Source organism: Bubalus bubalis, chromosome 2, assembly GCF_019923935.1.
Source record: "Bubalus bubalis isolate 160015118507 breed Murrah chromosome 2, NDDB_SH_1, whole genome shotgun sequence".
NCBI classification, from domain to species: Eukaryota; Metazoa; Chordata; class Mammalia; order Artiodactyla; family Bovidae; genus Bubalus; species Bubalus bubalis.
The window spans coordinates 124,660,496-124,679,417 of record NC_059158.1 but is presented as its reverse complement, the minus strand read 5'-3'; positions in this window follow the sequence as shown (position 1 = coordinate 124,679,417).

Below are 18,922 nucleotides of genomic sequence, written 5' to 3'. Positions count from 1 at the left end.
GGACGCGACTTAGCAGCAGCAGCAGCAGCATATTTTGCTCCACAGTAGCTGCACCATTTTACATTCCCACCAAAAATACACAGGAGTTCTAATTTCTCCACATCCTCACCAACATTTGAGAATTTCTTTCTTTCCTTCCTTTTTGATAGTAGCCATCCTAATGGGTGTGAGGAAGTATCTCATTGTGGTTTTTCTAATGTTTTTTTTTTTTTTTTAAATATGTATTTATTTATTTGGCTGGGCCAGGTCTTAACTGAAGCAAAGAACTCTTAGTTGTGGCATGTGGGATCTCATTTCCTGACTAGGGATTGAAGCTGGGCCCCCTGCAATGGGAGAGCAGAGTCTGAGTCCCTGGCCTATCAGGGCAGCCCCTTTGTAGTCTTGATTTGCATTTCCTTAATGGTTAGTAATGGTGAGCATGTTTTATTGCTTATTGGCCCTTTGTATATCTCCTTTGGTGAAATGTCTATTCAGTTCCTTTGCCCATTTTGAATTGGGTTATTTGGTTTTCTGCTGTTGAGTTTTAGATGTTCTTTATGCATCCTGCGTACTAATCCTTTATTAGATATATGATTTGCAGTTTTTTTTCTATCCTTGGGGTGTCTTTTTAGTCTGTTGATAGTTGTTTTTTTTTAAATATACACAGCATTTACAAATTTTCACAGAGTCAAGTTTGTCTATTTTTTCTTTTGTTGTCTGTGCCTTTAGTGTCATAATCACAAAGTTGTTGCTAAATCAAATGTTGTGAAGCTTTGACTTATATTTTATCCTAAGAGTTTTAGAGCTTTAGCTCTTATGTTTAGGCCTTTGATCCATTTTAGTTAATTTTTGTGTATGGTGTTAGGTAAGGATCAAACTTTACTCTTTTGCATGTGAATATACAGTTTTCCCAGCATGATTTGTTGAAAAGACTGTCTTTTCCCATTGAATAGCATCACTCTTCTAAAAAATCATTTGATCATATATGTGAGGCTTTATTTCTGATCTCTCTATTCTATTCCACTGGTTTGCCTTTATGCCAGTACCACACTGTTTTGATTACTGTAGCTTTGTAATAAGTTTAAAATAAGCTTTGTTCTTTTTCAGCATTGTTTTTGCTATTCAGGGCCCCTTGAGATTCTATATGAATATTAGAATGGGTTTTTCTATTTCTGAAAAAAAGCATCATTAGGATTTTGATAGGCATTGAATCTATAGGTAGCTTTGGCTTGTATGTACATTTCAACAATATTAAGTATTCCAATCCACAAACACATGATGTATTTCCATTTCATTTAGTCTTTAATTTCTTTTTCTTTTAGTACTCCCAGTTAAAAGCTTGTCAGTTTTGTTGGTCCCTTTCCTCTCTTTCTTGATTAATGTATTACAAAATAAAATTAATCTGCTAATGTAACAACTATGTACCTAATAACAAAACCTACCTGGGTCTTTCAGACCCAGGAATTGAACCCAGGTCTTCTGCATTGCAGGTGGATTCTTTACCAACTGAGCTACCAGGGAAGCCCCACGTACCCAATAACACAACTGCATAAATCAACATATCCAGTGGGTAGCCGGGTAGAGTCCACACCCCATCCCAACTATTTCTCTGTTGCCTCTCTTCACCAAAGGCAGCCACCATCCCGAACTCGATGCTCAGTCCTCTAGATACGTGTATCTCTAAAAAGCACAGTGTTGCTTTGCATGCTTTTCAGTTTGGTATAAACAGCATAGAGTTTATTCTCCAGCTGCTTGTATCCACGTTATGTTTGAGGCCCTTGGCCTTGCAGTACTGATCTGCTGGAGTCCGTGCTGGTGAGTTTTGCTAAGGTGTATCCCAAGGAGACAGGCGGCTGGGTGCTACCAGCCAGAGCTCTTCAGCGGCGCCCAGATGCTCGGATGCTTTCAAAAGCCGTTGCATGGCTCTACCCTGCCACCAGGGAGCACATAAGAGCCCTCACAGCTCTGAGTCACCCCGCCTTCCCATTGCCAGACTTTTGAAAGTGAATGTTATAATCCCTTAACACTGAATACAATTTAATTCAGCTGTCCCATGGAGCACAGAGCAGCCATGAAAATGACATTACCCACAAATATTTCGCGATGGGAAAATTGCTCTCAATATAAGTGAAATATAAGTGAAAAAAGTCAGAAACCGTGCATACAGCCTGTGTCTATAGTAACCAAAGAGCAGAGCCAAACAAGAGGGGATGCAAAGCTGGGTGAGTTTTAATTCCTTCTTTACTTTTGTATTATCTAGGTTTTCCACAAGATGACCCCATACTGTTTTTGTTGTCAGAAAAAAACAAAAAACAAATATAATGATTGTTTTTAGGCAGCAGTGAGTGCGCTGGGAGATAGGATGGAGAACCCCAGAAGCTGGCCAGAGAGAAGAGCCCTGCTGGGGAGGCAGCCTGCAAGATCTTGGGCGTGAGAATCCCACTATGACCCGCCCCCATGTCCCCCTGACTCAGAGTAACTGCTCTGAGGCTCAGTTTCTGCAGCTGGGAATGGGGAATAGAAGTGGGGCTTCCCTCTCGGGGCTGAAGGGGATGAGCTGAGAAGCAGGCAGAGAGCTCGGTGCTGGGTGCTCCTGCTGGAGCTGGGAGCGTTGTTGTCCACAGAGGGGAGGCCTCCCGGCAGGAGTGGGATGGAGCAGACCTGAGACCTGAGGACATGGAGATGGGTGGAGGCGACAAAGATGATGAGATAGGTTTATTAGCACAGGAGCCGCCGGAGTGTCAGGTGAGGAGTGGGTTCTGCCCACCGCTGCCTGCCCCCGCCTCGAATGCACACCAGCCTCAAGCTCCTCCTCTGCCTCCAGCTCAGCACCTAATCCCAGACCTCAGAGACCCCCAGCATGTGGGACCGTGAGACTTGGGGCGAAAAGTGTTCCCTCCGTATCACCCTGTCATGTCACACCATCCAACGCAGAGGCTGTCACCCCAAGTTCTCAAAAGGAGAGGACCATGGTCGTACCCAGTAGAACTGCTGACCCAGGGCTGGGAGGATGGCTCCTTCTGCCCTGGGGGAGGTTAGATTTGTGATTTGGGATGCAGAGGCTGCAAGAATGTGAAGTCCATCAGCGGAGCGGGGCGGGGGGCCTCCGTGCTGCCTCCACCCTCCTCCCTGGGCTGCGTTCTCTTGGGTGGAGGGTGGGAGCAGACACTAGGGTCACCCGTCGCCCACACCGCCTCAATAGCTCCCGTCTTGAGTCCTGTGTCCTGCAAGCTGGCCCTGAGATGGAGAGAGGGACGCGGAGGCCCCTTCCCAGGTGGCTGGTGTCTGCTGGCTGGTCTGGGGATTGGGATACCTCTTATAAGATGACCTGGACCATCTCAGACCCCAGGTAGGACTTGCTGCCCCCTCCACTGTACCCCAGGCCACCCCCGTGTGGAAAATGTGGGTGGCCTGGGATCTTCAAAGCCCAAAGCTAAACTTGAGTCTCCTTGGTCATGGGTGTGGCCCATGAGGGCAGAGGTCTCAGAGGCCAAGGAGGTCCCTGGACCAGCAGGCTCCTGGAGGCTCTCTCCTGCTGGTATTCTGCCTGTTGCCTTGTGTGCCTGCCTGCAGAGCGAGGAGGGGGCGGAGGCGGCAGTGGTTTGGCTCACACAGTTCCCTCTGCACTCAGGCCTCGTGGCCATAAAATCGCCTAGCTACTGCCAAGTCAGCTGGCTGAGCAGTGACTCCCATTAGGAGGAATGTCCTGGAACTTCTCACAGGTTAACAACCAAATGAATAACAAATTCACAAAGTGAAGTTTTTCACTTCAAAAATGTTGCCTGTTTTCAATTCAACAAAGCATTTGTAAAGTGATTTTTTTTCCCCCCTGGAGGATGACATTTTATTTATAGCTCAATATAAGTGAGGCACAACAGATGTGGGAGAAATACAGAGGCAGGTAAATATATGGCTGGGTCTTGGTTTCTTCATTGGCTGTAAGTGTTGAGGTAGTGGAAGAATTTGTGCCAAGTCAGAATGTTTTTCTCTTGCTGTTCTGTCCCGAGCCTAAGAGCTTGGTGTGATGTTCCTTATGTCACACTTCTGTGCTTCCAGAAAGTCATCTAAGCTTCATGTGAAATAAAACACACGAATCTCCAGATAACTGAGAAGAAGCTGATTTCAACTGACTTATTCATCGGTCAGGCCTAGAGCAGGAGGAGCTGAAGCATTAAAGAACATAAAATCAACAGGACGAAACAGCAGCATCAAGTGAGCTCCTGGTTACTGCCTTCTCTTATAAAATGATGCTCCCTTTTGGCTTAGCCATCACAATTTTGATGTTCAGATTGTCCCTGAGATGGACAACAGCTTTGGGTCTTATAAGCCAGTGAGCAGGTGGGATGAGATCTCTAACTCACAGTGTGAAGTGGGGTCTGGAGTTGCTCTGCCATCTCCCCAGAGGGCCTTGGGCAGACTCCTCACTCTTCCTGGCCACATCCGACTCTTGCCCTGGGTTTCAGCCTGTGTGCCCTCCTCCCTGGCCTCCTGGACTAGGTCAGATGGCCCTAACACTATGTACCTCTCCTCTCTGCCCTACTCGGCCCCGTGGGCCCTGGGAGGGCGCTGACTGTCTCTCTCAGTTATCTTGGTACCCCAACCCCTGCCATAACACCCAGTGTACGATAGAGGGATGCTCCCCCCCCTCCCCCGCCCCAGGTCAGAATTCCGTAGCCATGGATACAGAAGGGCGGGACCTACATTCTCACCTGGCCCTCCCAGCACAGGGCTGGAAACATCATCAGAACAGGCCTGCTCCACCCTCAGGCCTCTCCCAGCCCTCCTCACACCCTCCAGTCAGTCTCTCCCTGCTCAGCGTCCCCTCCCATCTTCTCCAGGGACAGCTCCCAGACTGCCCCTTTCTCCTTAGACTCCATGCTCAGGGCTCATCTCTCCCTCAAGAGGACGCTATGGTCAGCCCTCTATCCCCTCCTTGCTTTTTTTTAAAAAAATAAAGTTTGCATAGATGTTTAACTTCCCTTAAGATGCAAAGATCACCAGGGTACTGCACTCAGGTCAGGAAACTGCATGGGCAGGACCCAGAGCACCCTGGGGACCCTATGCAGTTTCAACTTCCCCCCCAGCCCAAAGCTAGGGCATGAGGCCCCCTCCAGCTAGTCCAGGCTGCCCTGCTCCATGTGGCAATGAAATCAGCACAGTGAGGTGTCAGAACAACCTCCTGTCCTCCAAGGGCCATGCTCTTCCCTGGCCGGCACTCAGCGAACACTGGCCTGCAAGGGTCTCCCACAGTCATGCTCTGGCAGCAGATCAGTGATCGTTGGCTCAGAGGGTCTTCATCTGGGCCCCTGGACCCTGAGGGTCCAAGTAGAGAACTCAGGATGGCCACAACTCGGATGGGAAAAAATTACACTTTTCTTTTCGTGAACCTCTAACTGGAATGTCACATTCCCTTCCAGTACATGGGTTAAAAAATAAAAAGGAGACGGAAACAGTTTTATTAGAAGGACCCATATCTCTGTCCTCAGTCACAAATATTTTCATCTCACAGCGCAATTGTCACAGGCTGCTCAGAACACCTTTGCAGCATTTACTCCTTTGCATGTACAATACAATGGTAACTATTTTTCTGTATCATTCGTTTCCCTTGCAGCTGCACTGATTTCAATATCTAGAAACCTTGACTTGAGAAAGTCCCCATGGGCTCCCAGAGAGGACCAGAAGGCCTAGGAAAACTGGACAGAACTTGTGGGTGACGGCAGAGAGAGATGCAGGGAGGTGATGGGCTGGTGGTCCCACCTGGGATGGTCCAGGAGACAGGAAGGAAGGACCAGATTGTTCTGAGCTGTTTTAGGTCAAAGGCTGACCTCAAACTGGAGCCTCAAGAAACGTGGTCTAATTGACAGTGACCAGAAAATTGACAAAAGTTAATACAACCAGAAATCAGAATGAACTACAGAGTCATAACTTGAAAAGAGGTGAGGAGAAGCAAGTGAATTAGAATGTTCAGTTTTAACAGTTCTGGGCACAGTTTGAATGAGCCAAGAGATAGTTTCAGTTTCTACCACGGATCCATGGTCCATGATCCCAAAACCCCTATGGCCCTCCATGCTTTGGGCTACAGAATGCCCAGATCTTTTTTTTCTTTTTTAGCTTAAAAAATTTTTTTATTTTATTGAAGTATAGTTGATTGACAGTGTTGTGTCAATTTCTGCTGCACAGCGAAGTGATTGAGTTATACATATGCATGCATTCTTTTTCATTTTCTTGTCCTTTATGGTTTATCACAGGATATTGAACATAGTTCCCTGGGCTATAGAGTAGGAACTTGTTGTTTATCCATTTTCTATATAATAGTTTGCATCTGCTAACTCCAAACTCCCACTTCATCCCTCATGTACTCCTTTCCCTTTGGCAACCACAAGTCTGTTCCCTATGTCTGAGAGTCCATTTCTGTTTCATAGGTAAGTTCATTTGTGTCATATTTTAGATTCCACATATAAGTGATATCATACGGTATTTGTCTTTGTCTGACATACTTTACTTAGTGTGATCATCTCTAGATCCATCTTTGTTGCTGCAGACGGCATTATCTCATTCTTTTTTATGGTTGAATAATATTCCACTGTATATACTTACCGTATCCTCTTTACCCATTCATCTGTTGATGGACATTTAGGTTGCTTCCATGTCTTGGCTGTTATGAATAGTGCTGCTGTGAACATAGGGGTGGATGTGTCTTTTTGAATTATAGTTTTATCTTCTTCATTTATAACGAGGTATCATGGTGGATGAGAAAGGGACCTTGAGGCTTATTAGGAAAGGAGATTCCACCTCTGACTTTGCAGTGGGGCCCTTCTTTATGGTTGCAGAAACCCCAGTTCAGCCATTAACTTGGGAGTTAATGGAAGCGATTCACTCAGACACCCCATCTGCCCACCAGGCTGGCTCTTGCTTGCTGTTTCTCTGTCCTTCTCTATTCCCTGAACATCTACAAGGGTGCTGAAGATACACCCCAGTCCTGATGAGCCTGCCTTAATGCTGCTTGATATGGAACCAGCTGCAAAGGGAGACAGCAGGCCTCAGTTAAAGTATGAACTAGTGAAAGCCTTAGACCAAGTTCGGAGGCAATAATTTGTGTGTTGCTCTGGGTGGTGGTGTGGGGTCAGGGTAGGGCAGGCACTTGGTTGGTAGAAGGCCTCCGGCTTTATCCCTGCTGACCATGCGTGGAAGAATCAGTGTCAGTTTATGACCGGCCTCCTCTATGCCCTATATGTGCATCCAACAGCTTTATGAGGAGGGAATGTTATTCCCATTTTTCAGATGAAAAAGCAAGTTCATCCAGCTTAAGTGATTTATCCAAGGTCAATTACTAAGTAAGTAGCAGAGTTGGGATTTGAAACTCCCTCCTCTTGTGATCTCTCTCATTCCCATACACAACCATACACATACACTCGCACATAGCTGATGGTTTGGGAGAATGGCACTGTACAGACTGACCACCAGGTGGCGCCCTGATGCCACAGTTGAAGTATCTGATCCCACTGAAACTCTTCATTCCAGGAAAAAAAAAAAAAATCAAAGAATGGCCTGGAAGGTAGGGATGGGGTGTCTGGAGGTGGTGGGCTTGGGCCGGGATGAGCCCACCAGTGCTGGCTATTGAGTACAGAGGTCCCACCTAAAGAGGTCTATTTCCTATTCACCTTCCAGGAAATTGACAGCAGGGAGGCTTAAAAATGGGGGATTGTTTTGTAATAATTAATTGTAAAAGTTCAGTGTGTTCCCAGGTCCCCACAATTCAATGTTCTTATCTAACTACTCCACCCCAAGTACATTCAGTGACTAAAAGTCACAGCATAGGAGAAAATAGTAAAACCCAAAGTACACATGTTTACTTTCTCCCAATCCAAGTTTATACACATCAACTCCCCAGAACCTACCTTTGAGGCCCCATGACTTACAGCATGATGTGCGTGCCCGATTGCAGGCCATGGACCCTCTATGACTGTCTGATTTTCCAGGCTCCATGCTGACCCCCAGGGCAACCTCTCACCGTGGCAGGCATTTCATAGTGTGCTGCTGCCTCCTTCTTTTTAATCTTTTTAAAATGTACTCTCATATATTTTTATTTTTTCTTCTAGTTTTATGGAGATATAGTTGATAGACAGCACTGTATAAGTTAAAGTTGACCAGCATAACGATTTGACTTTCACACAGCATGAAATGATAACCACATAGATTTCATCTTTTACAGAGTACAACGTCAGGGATGCAAGGGGGGTTGCTTGCTTTCTTTTCCATAACTTAGTGTCTATTTCATGCATCTGTCCTATCAGAATACAAAACTTAATGCATTCTGATTCCTCACTGATCATGGGCACTGGCTCAAAGTTTAGAGGATGAGAGTGAGTGTGAGAATGAGTGTGCTGTGTGTTTGTGTGTGTGCGTGTGTGTGAGACAGAATCTGGCCTTGGGTACCACTTGTGCCCCAGGAAGTGAGGCTGTCCTATCACTGTTCCCAACATCCTTCAGGTCTCAAGCTTTCTCTACAGCTTCTGTGCCAACTTTGGGGTGGGCAGGGAACTCACCAGGCAACTTCTCCCAGGTATAGTAATCCCCGGCGCTCTGGCTGCAGCCCACCTCTCCCTGGAGCTCGAGGGATGTGAGGTGATGGGTGGGGTGAGGTGGAGTGGGCTTAGGGCTGCCCTTGGGTCCCGAGAGGCTGTCTTGGGCTTCTGGATTTGGGACCCTCACATCCACCCTCCTGCCTGGTCTTGGAAGGGTGGTGTAGTAAGAACACTATTCTCACTGCATCCTCCCCAGTGTTGATCTGACAGGGCGTGTGCTGTCTGTCTACAGGACACGTTTGGAAGACCAAGACCAGGAAAGACCAGTGCGGCAGCTCCCAGCAGTGTGGGCACATTTTGGTTGTCCTGGTGACTCAGGGCTGTGAGTGGTGTTTGGAGAGAGGGGGTTGGAATGACAAGCAGCCTGAGATACAGAAGATGCTTCTGTCCACAGAGATGGCCCCAGAGGGGCCTGGAGGACACTTACTTTCCACCCTCAACATCCCCGCGTGGCTTGAGTCAGAGGAAGCACAAAAAGAAGGGAAAAATTTAGCTGTCATGAAAACATGCTGCACTGCCTATGGACAGGGAATGGAGTAGAGAGTGGGGGAGGGGCAGCTTCAGGGCCGTGTGACAAGTGGTCCCGGCTCTGAAGTCTGCTCTCCTGGGCAGTGGGAGCAGGTGACCGCAAACCTCTGAAACTGGGGCATGGGAGGTGGCTGAACAGGCCCCAGACAGTCTGGCCAAGGCCTCGGATGGCCCTGCACAGAGAGAGGAAGGATCCAGGGAGGAATACTGGCTACCCCAACACACTTTCAACACTGCCCAACATGCTTTTGAACTGTGGTGTTGGAGAAGACTCTTGAGAGTCCCTGGGACAGCAAGGAGATCAAACCAGTCAATCCTAAAGGAAATCAACCCTGAATATTAATTGGAAGGATTGATGCTGAAGCTCCAATACTTTTGCCACCTGATGTGAAAAGCTGACTCATTGTAAAAGACCCTGATGCTGGGAAAGATTGAAGGCAGGAGGAGAAGGGGACGACAGAGGATGAGATGGTTGGATGGCATCACTGACTCAATGGACATGAGTTTGAGCAAACTCTAGGAGATAGTGAAGGACAGGGAAGCCTGGTGTGCTGCAGTCCATGGGGTTGCAAAGAGCTGGACAAGACTGAGCGACTGCACAACAACACTCTTTCTCCCTTCCTCTGTCTGGGCTGAGATCTGCTTCTGGGCAGTGTTTCCAAACACATTTTATTTTGGAGACTCTCGAGCCCACACAGACAGAACTGTATTATCAACACTGGGACCCACCCAGCAACCCCAACAGTTAACTCCTGGCCACCCTTGCACCAGCCACACCCATACCTCCTGCTGCCCTCTATTATTTTGAAGCAAATCTCAGGCACCACATCATTTCATCCAAAAATATCTCAGCACACATCTCTAAAAGATGGCAGGGCCACTAACGCGGAGGTGGCAGCAAACGCCCAGAATCAGATGTCCAGTTATCTGAGAGGGGGCTGAATTTCCATTCCAGGTTTTTTGAATCAGGATCCACCCAGAGTGACCGAGGGAGGCCCCTCTGGGATCTTCCTTTTCAACTTTTCATTTTGAAATAATTTCAGACTTACCGGAAAGTCACAAAAATAGTACAAAGAATTCCCATTGTACTCTTCACCCAGATTCTTCCAACCTCACCGTGTTACATAACCACAGCACAACTAGCAAAATCAGGAAATTAACATGCTTGAAATACTGTGATTTCATCTACAGATCTTACTTAAATTTTGCCAGTTCAGTTGTCTCCTTTCATCTGGAGGCGTTCCTCAGTCTGGCTTTATCTTCTTTTTGGGCGAGGAGGAGTAGAGTATTGGCCACTTGTTTTGTAGAATTTGGGTTTGTCTGATGTTTCCTCCTGATTAAATTTGGGTTATGCATTTTTGGCAGGCACCCACATCCTTTCAGTGTACCCTTTTGGGGACACACGATGTCTGATTTCTCTACTGTGAAGTTATCATTCTTTCGCTTTGTAATTAATAATGGTCTGTGGGAAGGTATTTTAAGACCATGTAAATGTTTTGTTTTTCATCTTTTTTCTTTTGCCTACTTATTTTAGAATTCTTTGTTGATTCTTGCTTGAAAAAATGGTTACTGAGGAGTTGATTAAATAGTCAGTTTTCTGTGTCCATCCTTCCTTCTACATTCAGTGCTTGCGATTTCTTCTGTGAGGAAGACTTTTCCTTTCTCCTCATTTATGTATTCATTCATTTGTCTATTTTGGTGTAACTCATAGACTCTTAGTTTATTCAGTGTCTTACAGGTCATTACCATCACCTTTTATTTTGTTGTTCAAATTGTTCCAGGTTTGGCTCTTGGGAGCTCTCTCAGATTGGCTTCCATATCCTTTTTTTTTTTTATTGATGTGGACCATTTTAAAAGTCTTTTTGGAATTTGTTATAATATTGCTTCTGTTTTGTGTTTAGTGTTTTGGCCACAAGGCATTGGGTCTTAGCTCCCTGACCAGGGATTAAATTTGCACCCCCTGTACTGGAAAGTGAAGTCATAACCACTGGACCCCAGGGGAAGTCCCGGCTTCCATGTCCTTTTGACATGTCCTTATCATTTTTGAGTGTTTCTTTGCTCTCTGCCATCACAAGCTGCTCCAGGCTCATCTTGGACCTTTGTTGAGTTAGCCCTGGAGTGAGCTATTTCTCTAAGGAGCCCTGATTTGCTTCATTGAGAATGGTGAGTAGGAACCAAGATCTAGGTGCTGGGTGCGCTCACTGCACTTGGGCCATCTCAGGAGATGAAGCTAGGAAACATGTATGTAAAAAAACCCCATATATATGTATGTATGTGTTTGTGTGTGCATGCTCAGTCACTTCAATCTTGACCAACTCGTTGTGATTCCATGGACTGTAGCCCACCAGGCTCCTCTGTCCTTGTGATTTCCCAGGCAAGAATACTACATATATACACAGATACACACACACTATATACATAGATATATAATACCTGCATGGGGTCTCAAAAAGAGCTAGACATGACTTAACCACTAAACAAAACAATAAAAAAACCCACTAAACAACAAAATTAAAACCTATGAGTTACATGTAGGTACGATTAGTTATGTATTATATGTATATGTGTATTTATTATACATAATATATGTATAGGAGGTACATGTATATATATTGAAAACCATGAATTATATGTATATGCTATTAGTTATATGCATACCACATATAGTATGCATATCTGAATACATATTAAAAATCATGACTTCATGCTGATACCCTCATCTCCAATCCAACACCAAAGGGTTCCTTCTAGCTTCTCTTTTCCTTATTTAAAACTCCTCTCTCCAACCTCTCCAACCTCTCCTCCATCCAAGTGACTTGGATCTTATTATCCACGACATATTTACCCATTTGCTCGATTCTGGGATGCACATAAACTAGTTTTAGAATTGCCTTCTCAATGACCAATAGACACATGAAAAGATTCTCAACACAGCTAGTTATTAGAGAAATGCAGATCAAAACTATTGAATACAATGAGGAACCACCTCACATCAGTTAGAATGGCCATTGTCACAATGCCACCAATAGCCAGTGCTGGAGAGGGTGTGGCGAATAGGGAACACTCCTACACTGCTGGTGGGAAGGTAAGCTGGTGGAGCCACTATGGAGAACAGTATGGAGGTTCTTCAGAAAAGTAGAACTAGGACTACCATGTGATCCAGAAAGCCCTCTCCTGGGCATGCATCCAGAATTGCTTTCCTGTACCCCTGTGAAAAATACACCTACCCCTTAGGGAGTAATAGATGTATACAGGTCTCTAGGGGGTTTCCCAGGTGGCGCTAGTGGTAAAGAACCCACTTGCCAATGCAGGAGACATAAGAGACCTGGATTCGATCCCTGGGTCAGGAAGATCCCCTGGAGAAGAAAATGGCAACCCACTCCAGTATTCTTGCCTGGACAGAGGAGCCTGGTGGGTTACAGTCCTTAGGGTCACAAAGAGTCAGACACGACTGAGTGACTTGACACAGCATAGCACAGCACAGGTCTTTATGTTTTTAGCCTTAGAGGTTATAATAGAAATATTGTTTTCCAAAGCTTCTTAGATGAGTTTTCCCCTCCCTCCCCTTCAGTGTAAATGTGTAATTCATTTGTAAAACTCTTAATTTCATTGTTTACTTATTGTATTCCATTTGAGGCTTCTTTCCATCTTTGTTGATTAAAAAAAAAAAGTTTTGACAAATCTATGATTGCTAGGGGGGAGGGATAATTAGGGAGTTAGGGATGGTCATGTACACACTGCTATATTTAAAATGGATAACCAACAAGGACCTACTGTATAGCACATGGAACTCTGCTCACTGGTATGTGGCAGCCTGGATGGGAGGGGAGCTTGGGGAAGAATGGATACATGTATACCTATTACTGAGTCCCTTCACTGTTTACCTGAACTATCACAACATTGTTAATTGGCTATACACCAATACAACATAAAAAGTTCAAAAAATGTCTTGAGTGCATGCACTCTTAACATGATTCTAAAAATCAGAACTATTCAAGTTAGTGTATTCGAGTATCACACCCTCCAAGCCCTGTGCCCTGTTCACTCGTCTTTTCCACTTGATTCCCACCGCTGCGTGTGACCACTGTCATAGAGTCCGTTTATCCTCCCTGTGTTTCCTTTATACAAACGAGCAGGTGTATGCATATTGCCCTTTTCACTCCCTTTTCTCTCCTGTGGTAGATACTCACACTTCTTGCTTTTCTGTTCAACAATATCTCCTGGCAGTCACTCCATTCTCAAGTCTCTTTGATCCAAATATCCCTCTCCACCTTTTCATTTTTCCTGCACCAATTATTTGTTGGAGAAACTGGCTGTTTTTCCTGTAGAGTTTCCCACAGGAAGGTCTGGACTCTGTGCGTTGCACCCCCGTGTTATGGCCGAGCCAGTTCTTCTGTCTTTGTATTTTCTCCCATTAGGAATTGCACTGAGAGGCTTGATCAGATGCAAGTGTGGTTTCTCAGGCAAAAGACTCAGAGTTAAAAGGAGGCCCTGGTGAAGCAAAGGTGGTCTCTGTGTAGGTCCAAATGCATGCCTGATGGGCAGGCTCTGAGTGGGCTCCCCAGACACTGTCAAGTGGTTAGCTGGATCCCTCCACGCGAGCTCTGTCCTGTCTAAAATCATTTCATCCCCCCCTGGAAGGAGAAGGGGACGACAGAGGACAGGATGGTTGGATGGCATCACCAACTCATGGACATGAGTTTGAGCAAGCTCTGGGAGAGAGTGAAGGACAGGGAAGCCTGGTGTGCTGCACTTCATGGCGTCGCACAGTCTGACACGATTGAGTGACTAAACAACAAGAAGTATTTTTGGTGTCTGAAGATAATTCTAGGGACTTGCACTTCTTAATCCCTGAAGCAGGTGGGTCAGATCCACCCTTGTTTTCATCCTTTCCAACCTGTGGTGCTAAGGTGGAGAGGTGTTAGTTCATTGCTGTGAAACTGCAACAGTCCAAGGGTTCAAGAGTTCCTGCCCATAATACCCTAAGTGACCAGTAGAGGGAGATGTTACTCAAGAAAACTCTCTCTTGCCCTGGCTACAGGGGGACCCTTCCCTCTGCCTGGGTTTATCTGGGTCGGGCAACTGGGTATTCCTCCATGCTCTCCTGGGACATGCCTGCATCACCTCACCAAGGCTACCTCCCACTCCTTCCCCTGTCTGAGCTCTTCTTTGTAAGCCACACTGCCGGGGCTGACCACATGCCATCAGCTCCTAGCGAAGGATGCTCCTAGCAGATGCTCATTCAGGCTTGGAGGCTGGGTGAACTGATGTCTGGTCTGATGCAAACTGAGGTCAGAGTGGAAAGAACTGATTGGCTGTATATCGTGAATAGAAACTTCTCGCTTTTAAAGAAGGAACGTGGGTCATCTTAGATTTAAAAAAAAAAAAAAAAAGAAGAAACCAGAATTGATTTTTATTTTGCATCCTCCCTCTGGGGGAGGATGACTTTTTGCTGAAAAAGTCAAACATATTTAAAAAAGAATAGAACCCCTACCCCCACCCCAAATGGCCTAAGCTCTATCAGAATCAGTGGTGCCCTTTTCAGTGAGTGTGGGTGTTTTCTTTCATCACATGAGATTATTGAGCAAGCAACCTCCAGTCTTCTCGCCCCTTTTGCACCTTATTTCTTTCCCCTTTAGAGCAGAAGCTCTCTGAGGGCAGAGCTGGATGGGCCCCAAGTGGAAAAGAGCCAGAAGGAGGGTCCGGGTGCCCCTGGAGGGAAGTGCCCATTTCACCTGCTGCCCCTGGGCTTCAGGTGGTGGGTGCGCCAGGTGTGCCACTGTGGCCTGCTGGTTTGTCACCCACGTGTCACCTGATCAACTTACAGCATGTGCCAAGGGACTTGGACACATGTGCCATGTGTCTCTGGGCTTTACACTCTCTCCTTTCAGGGAAATCTGAGATTGTCACAATGATGGAAGGATCAGAGGCTCCTGGCCCCAACGCCCTCATCCTCATGTGTGTGGGCCCTGGGCTTGGGCTGCTCTCTGTCCCCTGGTGCTGACTTTGCTGACTGTCTATCTACCTTCTGGGTCTGGGGTTTCAGCAGGGCACCCCCCCCACCCGCCCCTACCCCCAGGGACCACAGATTGAGTGGAACTGTCCTTGTAAGGATGGTGTGTGAGGCTGTGATGAGCTTCGGGGTCTCATCTGGGCAGTAGGAATGACAATGGGCCCCCCATTCACAGGGGGGTTGGGGGCTCTGGTCAGAACTTCAGATCTAAAGCCAACCTCGGCAGGAAACCCTGGCCAGGAGGTTGAGCATTGGGGTGGGCAGTGCTGTGCTGGAGGCGTTGAGAACCGACTGGCTGTCAGATGGTAAGGAACACTGAGAGCCGTCATCACGTGTTAAACTTAACAATCGAGTAAATTGTTGAAACAGAGGTGGTAAGTACCTAAGCTTCGGTCCCAGGACGGGACTGTGCCATCACCTGTTGCCTTGGAGGTTTCGTGTCTGTTTCCTGGGTGCTGGAGCACCAGCTGGTGCTGGGCTGTGTGCGGCTTCAGCACCGTCGCCACTGTGGCTTCAGGTTTCCCAACACGGTGCAGGCGGGGTCACCTCGGCACACCTGGACTGTGGGCCTGACTGTCCAGCAGGGGGAGGGGCTGAGCCCTGAGCACACAGCCCTCCTGTGCTGAGAGGTGGGTGGCTGGGGCCCTGGGGCCTGGCTTTCAGGAACTCCTCCTGAGGGGGTGAGGGGGTGTGGTCCTGCTTTCTCTTCCTCTCTTTCCTGCTGAGGCTCCAGGGCCCCTGTGCTCTCAGGCCCCCTCGGCTAGTCCTAGGTCAGCAGAAGACAGATGGGGAGGGACTGGGGTTCTGAGAAGGGGGACTCTGAAGGCCTGGCAGGCATCTGGAGCAGGCCAGGATTCAAGCCCTGCTTGGCTGGACTCGAGGTCAGGGTCATCGAGGCACCTACGCTGGACTTTGAGCTGCTGAGTGACATTGGGTGGGAGGCATCTCTTGGGTCCAGGTCCTCAGGGCACAGCGAAGGCCCCCTAAGGCTGGCCCATCCACTCCTGGAGGGAGAGATGGGTTCCCTGGGGTGTGCATGGCCCTTTCCTGAGTCCCCTTCCTATACAAGTGTCCCTGACATCCTGCTTGGGGCTCCATGGGGCAAAACCAGAGGCAAAAGTGCCTGGGTGTGATGGTGCCCTGTGGGGAGGGGTAGTGAGCAGAGCAAGGCCTGTGGATGACCCACAGTGGCAGCCTCCTAGAGAGAGGGGGCAGAAGGGCTTCACCTGACCAGTCTCCCTGTGCAGGGAAAGGCAAGGCTGGGGGGCCCCTTGCCAGCCTGATGGGTAGGGAGGGCATGAAGGGCAGGGCTCCACTCTGGGGCAGGACCCAGGTGGGCAGCCCCAGGTCCACAGTGCAGAAGGACCTGAGTGGATGGAGGGATGAAGAGAATGTGGTCCATCCACACAATGTGATGTTATTCATCCTTGAAAAGGAGGGACATTCTGACACCTGCTACTAGGAGGATGAACCTCGAGGACATTACACCCAGGGGAAGAAGCTGGTCACAGAAAGACAAACACGCTGTGACTGCAGTTAGACAGGGTCTAATTCCAAGGGACAGGAAGGTGGGTCCAGGGGCTGGGTTAGGGGAATGGGTTTAATAGGGACAGAGTGTCAGTTCTGCCTGATGACGACATCCTAGGGATGGATGATGTGATGGTGGATGTCCTTATCACTGAGCTGCACTGGAAATGGTTAAAATGGTAAATTTCATGTCATGGATATTGTACCACAATTTAAAAAATAAATTAAAATTATGTTTTTTAAACTGCAAGGAGTTGAAGCGAAACATGGAGGTGTGAAGAGAGAATCCCCAAAGCAGAGGGCAAGAAGCTGAGTGGAAGGATTGTGGGGGTTCCCCAGGGGCAGGTTCCAGGTGTGTGGCCATGGGCATCCATCTTCTCAGTTGAGAGGGGAACCACAAGGGTCAGCAAGCCTCCAAAACCTCTGGGATGACCCCAGAGCATGCAGTGAGGACTGGCCCAGAGGCGGCCCAAGGCCTGGGAGATGCCCAGGCAGTCAAGAACAGCTCAGGAGCAGAGCAGCTGGGGCCTGGAGACTGCCCACTGCTGCCTGAGCAGCCCCGGCCTTGAGGTTACCGTGCAGCAGGGGACCTGGTGGCCTGAGGACAGAGGACAGCATGGGGGTGGGAGGAAGCCCCTCCAGGTTAGGAGGAAAGGGCTCCTGGGTGGTCCTGAAGCAGCTCCTAAAGCAGCCCGCCTGGGGCCAGCAGCTGCCCCTGATCACACAGTGTTCTCCTTCTTTTAAAATTGGAGAATAGTTGGTTTACAAATGTGTTAGTTTCAGGTGTACAGCACAGTGATCCAGTTACACACATACATACATACATATATTCTTTTTCATATCCTTTTCCATTATAAGTTGTTACAAAATATTGAGTAGAGTCCCCTGTGCTCCACAGTAGGTCCTTGTTGGTATCTATATTATATACAGTGATGTGTATTTGTTAATCCCAAATTCCTCATTTATCACCCCCCTACCACCACCTTCCATGGGTTTCCCAGGTGGCGCAGTGGTAAAGAATCTGCCCGCCAGTGCAGGAGATGTGGGTTCGATCCCTGGGTCGGGAAGATCCCCTGGAGAAGGAAATGGCAACCCACTCCAGTACTCTTGCCTGGAGAATTCCATGGACAGAGGAGTCTGGCGGGCTACAGTCCATGGGATCACGACGAGATGGACACGACGGCACACACAAGCACCACTTTCCACAGTGTTTCATTTCTAATGACAAATTCATAGCTTGCTCTCAGAGCGGCCTGGAGTGATTTGTGGGGACACACAAAATACGGCAGGGGGTGTACCCAAGATCCATTTTGGTTGACCCAACATCACTAGCACCCCCTTTACAGAGGTGGGGAACGGGGCTCAGCAGGGAGCAATGACATACTCGCAGGCTCAGAGCCCCAGTTCAGTCCTGGACTCATTGCCACTCCCCTCTGCCCCACCTCACCTGCAGGTCTAGGACCAGGCTGTGTTGGCTGACGAATGCAGTCTCCTTGCCCGGGAAAGAAATTGCTCTTGGGTCCTGACTGTGCTTTATTTCCACTAGGTTTTTCAAGCACAGGTTGCCTTGTAGATTTTCTCAATGGCCCCAGGCTTCCTGAGCCTCCCTCTGGGGGTTCTGGACTCTCCCTCCCTAACCTTTCCCTCTCTCCCTGCTTGTGTCCTGGGTCCCCACCTGGAGGAGGGGGCAGTCTTATGGGGAGACACCAGGTGGGCGGGGGTTTGTGCTGGGGCTGTGGGCATCAGTGGGGGACAGCCCTGCAGGGACTGGCAATGGGCTTTCCTGTTGGGAGACAGAGAGGGGGCCCCCAAGAAGGCTGTCAGCCTATGGTCACATCCCATCTGGGGAAGCCACACTTGCCTCTGACCGGGTCCAGCATCCCACCTTGCCCTTGGGGCTCAGAGTCCTTTCCTTGGGTGCCTGGGAACCGCAGTGGAGGCACTGAGTTCAGCATCAATCTGATCTCTGCCTCGTGTTCACCACATCCTTAGGCAGAAGTTTCCCATCCAGAAAATGGGTCCAGGGCCCGCCTTAGGCAGCAGAGTCCAGGCAGACAGCAGGAGGAACCCAGACTCTGCCATGGCTCTCATGCTCTTCTTGGTTCCTGGTCTGGTCCCCCTCCCCTCTCTCAGGGACAGGGGGCAGGGAGGTGGCCCGAGGGTCCGAGGCCAGGTGGGACTGGGGGACAGGCCCTCCTCTGCCCCCAGGTGGGCCCTCACACCATCCCTGGCGCACAGCCTCTCTTTCTCAGGAAGACTGAGTTACCGAAACAGATAAATCAACCTGTCA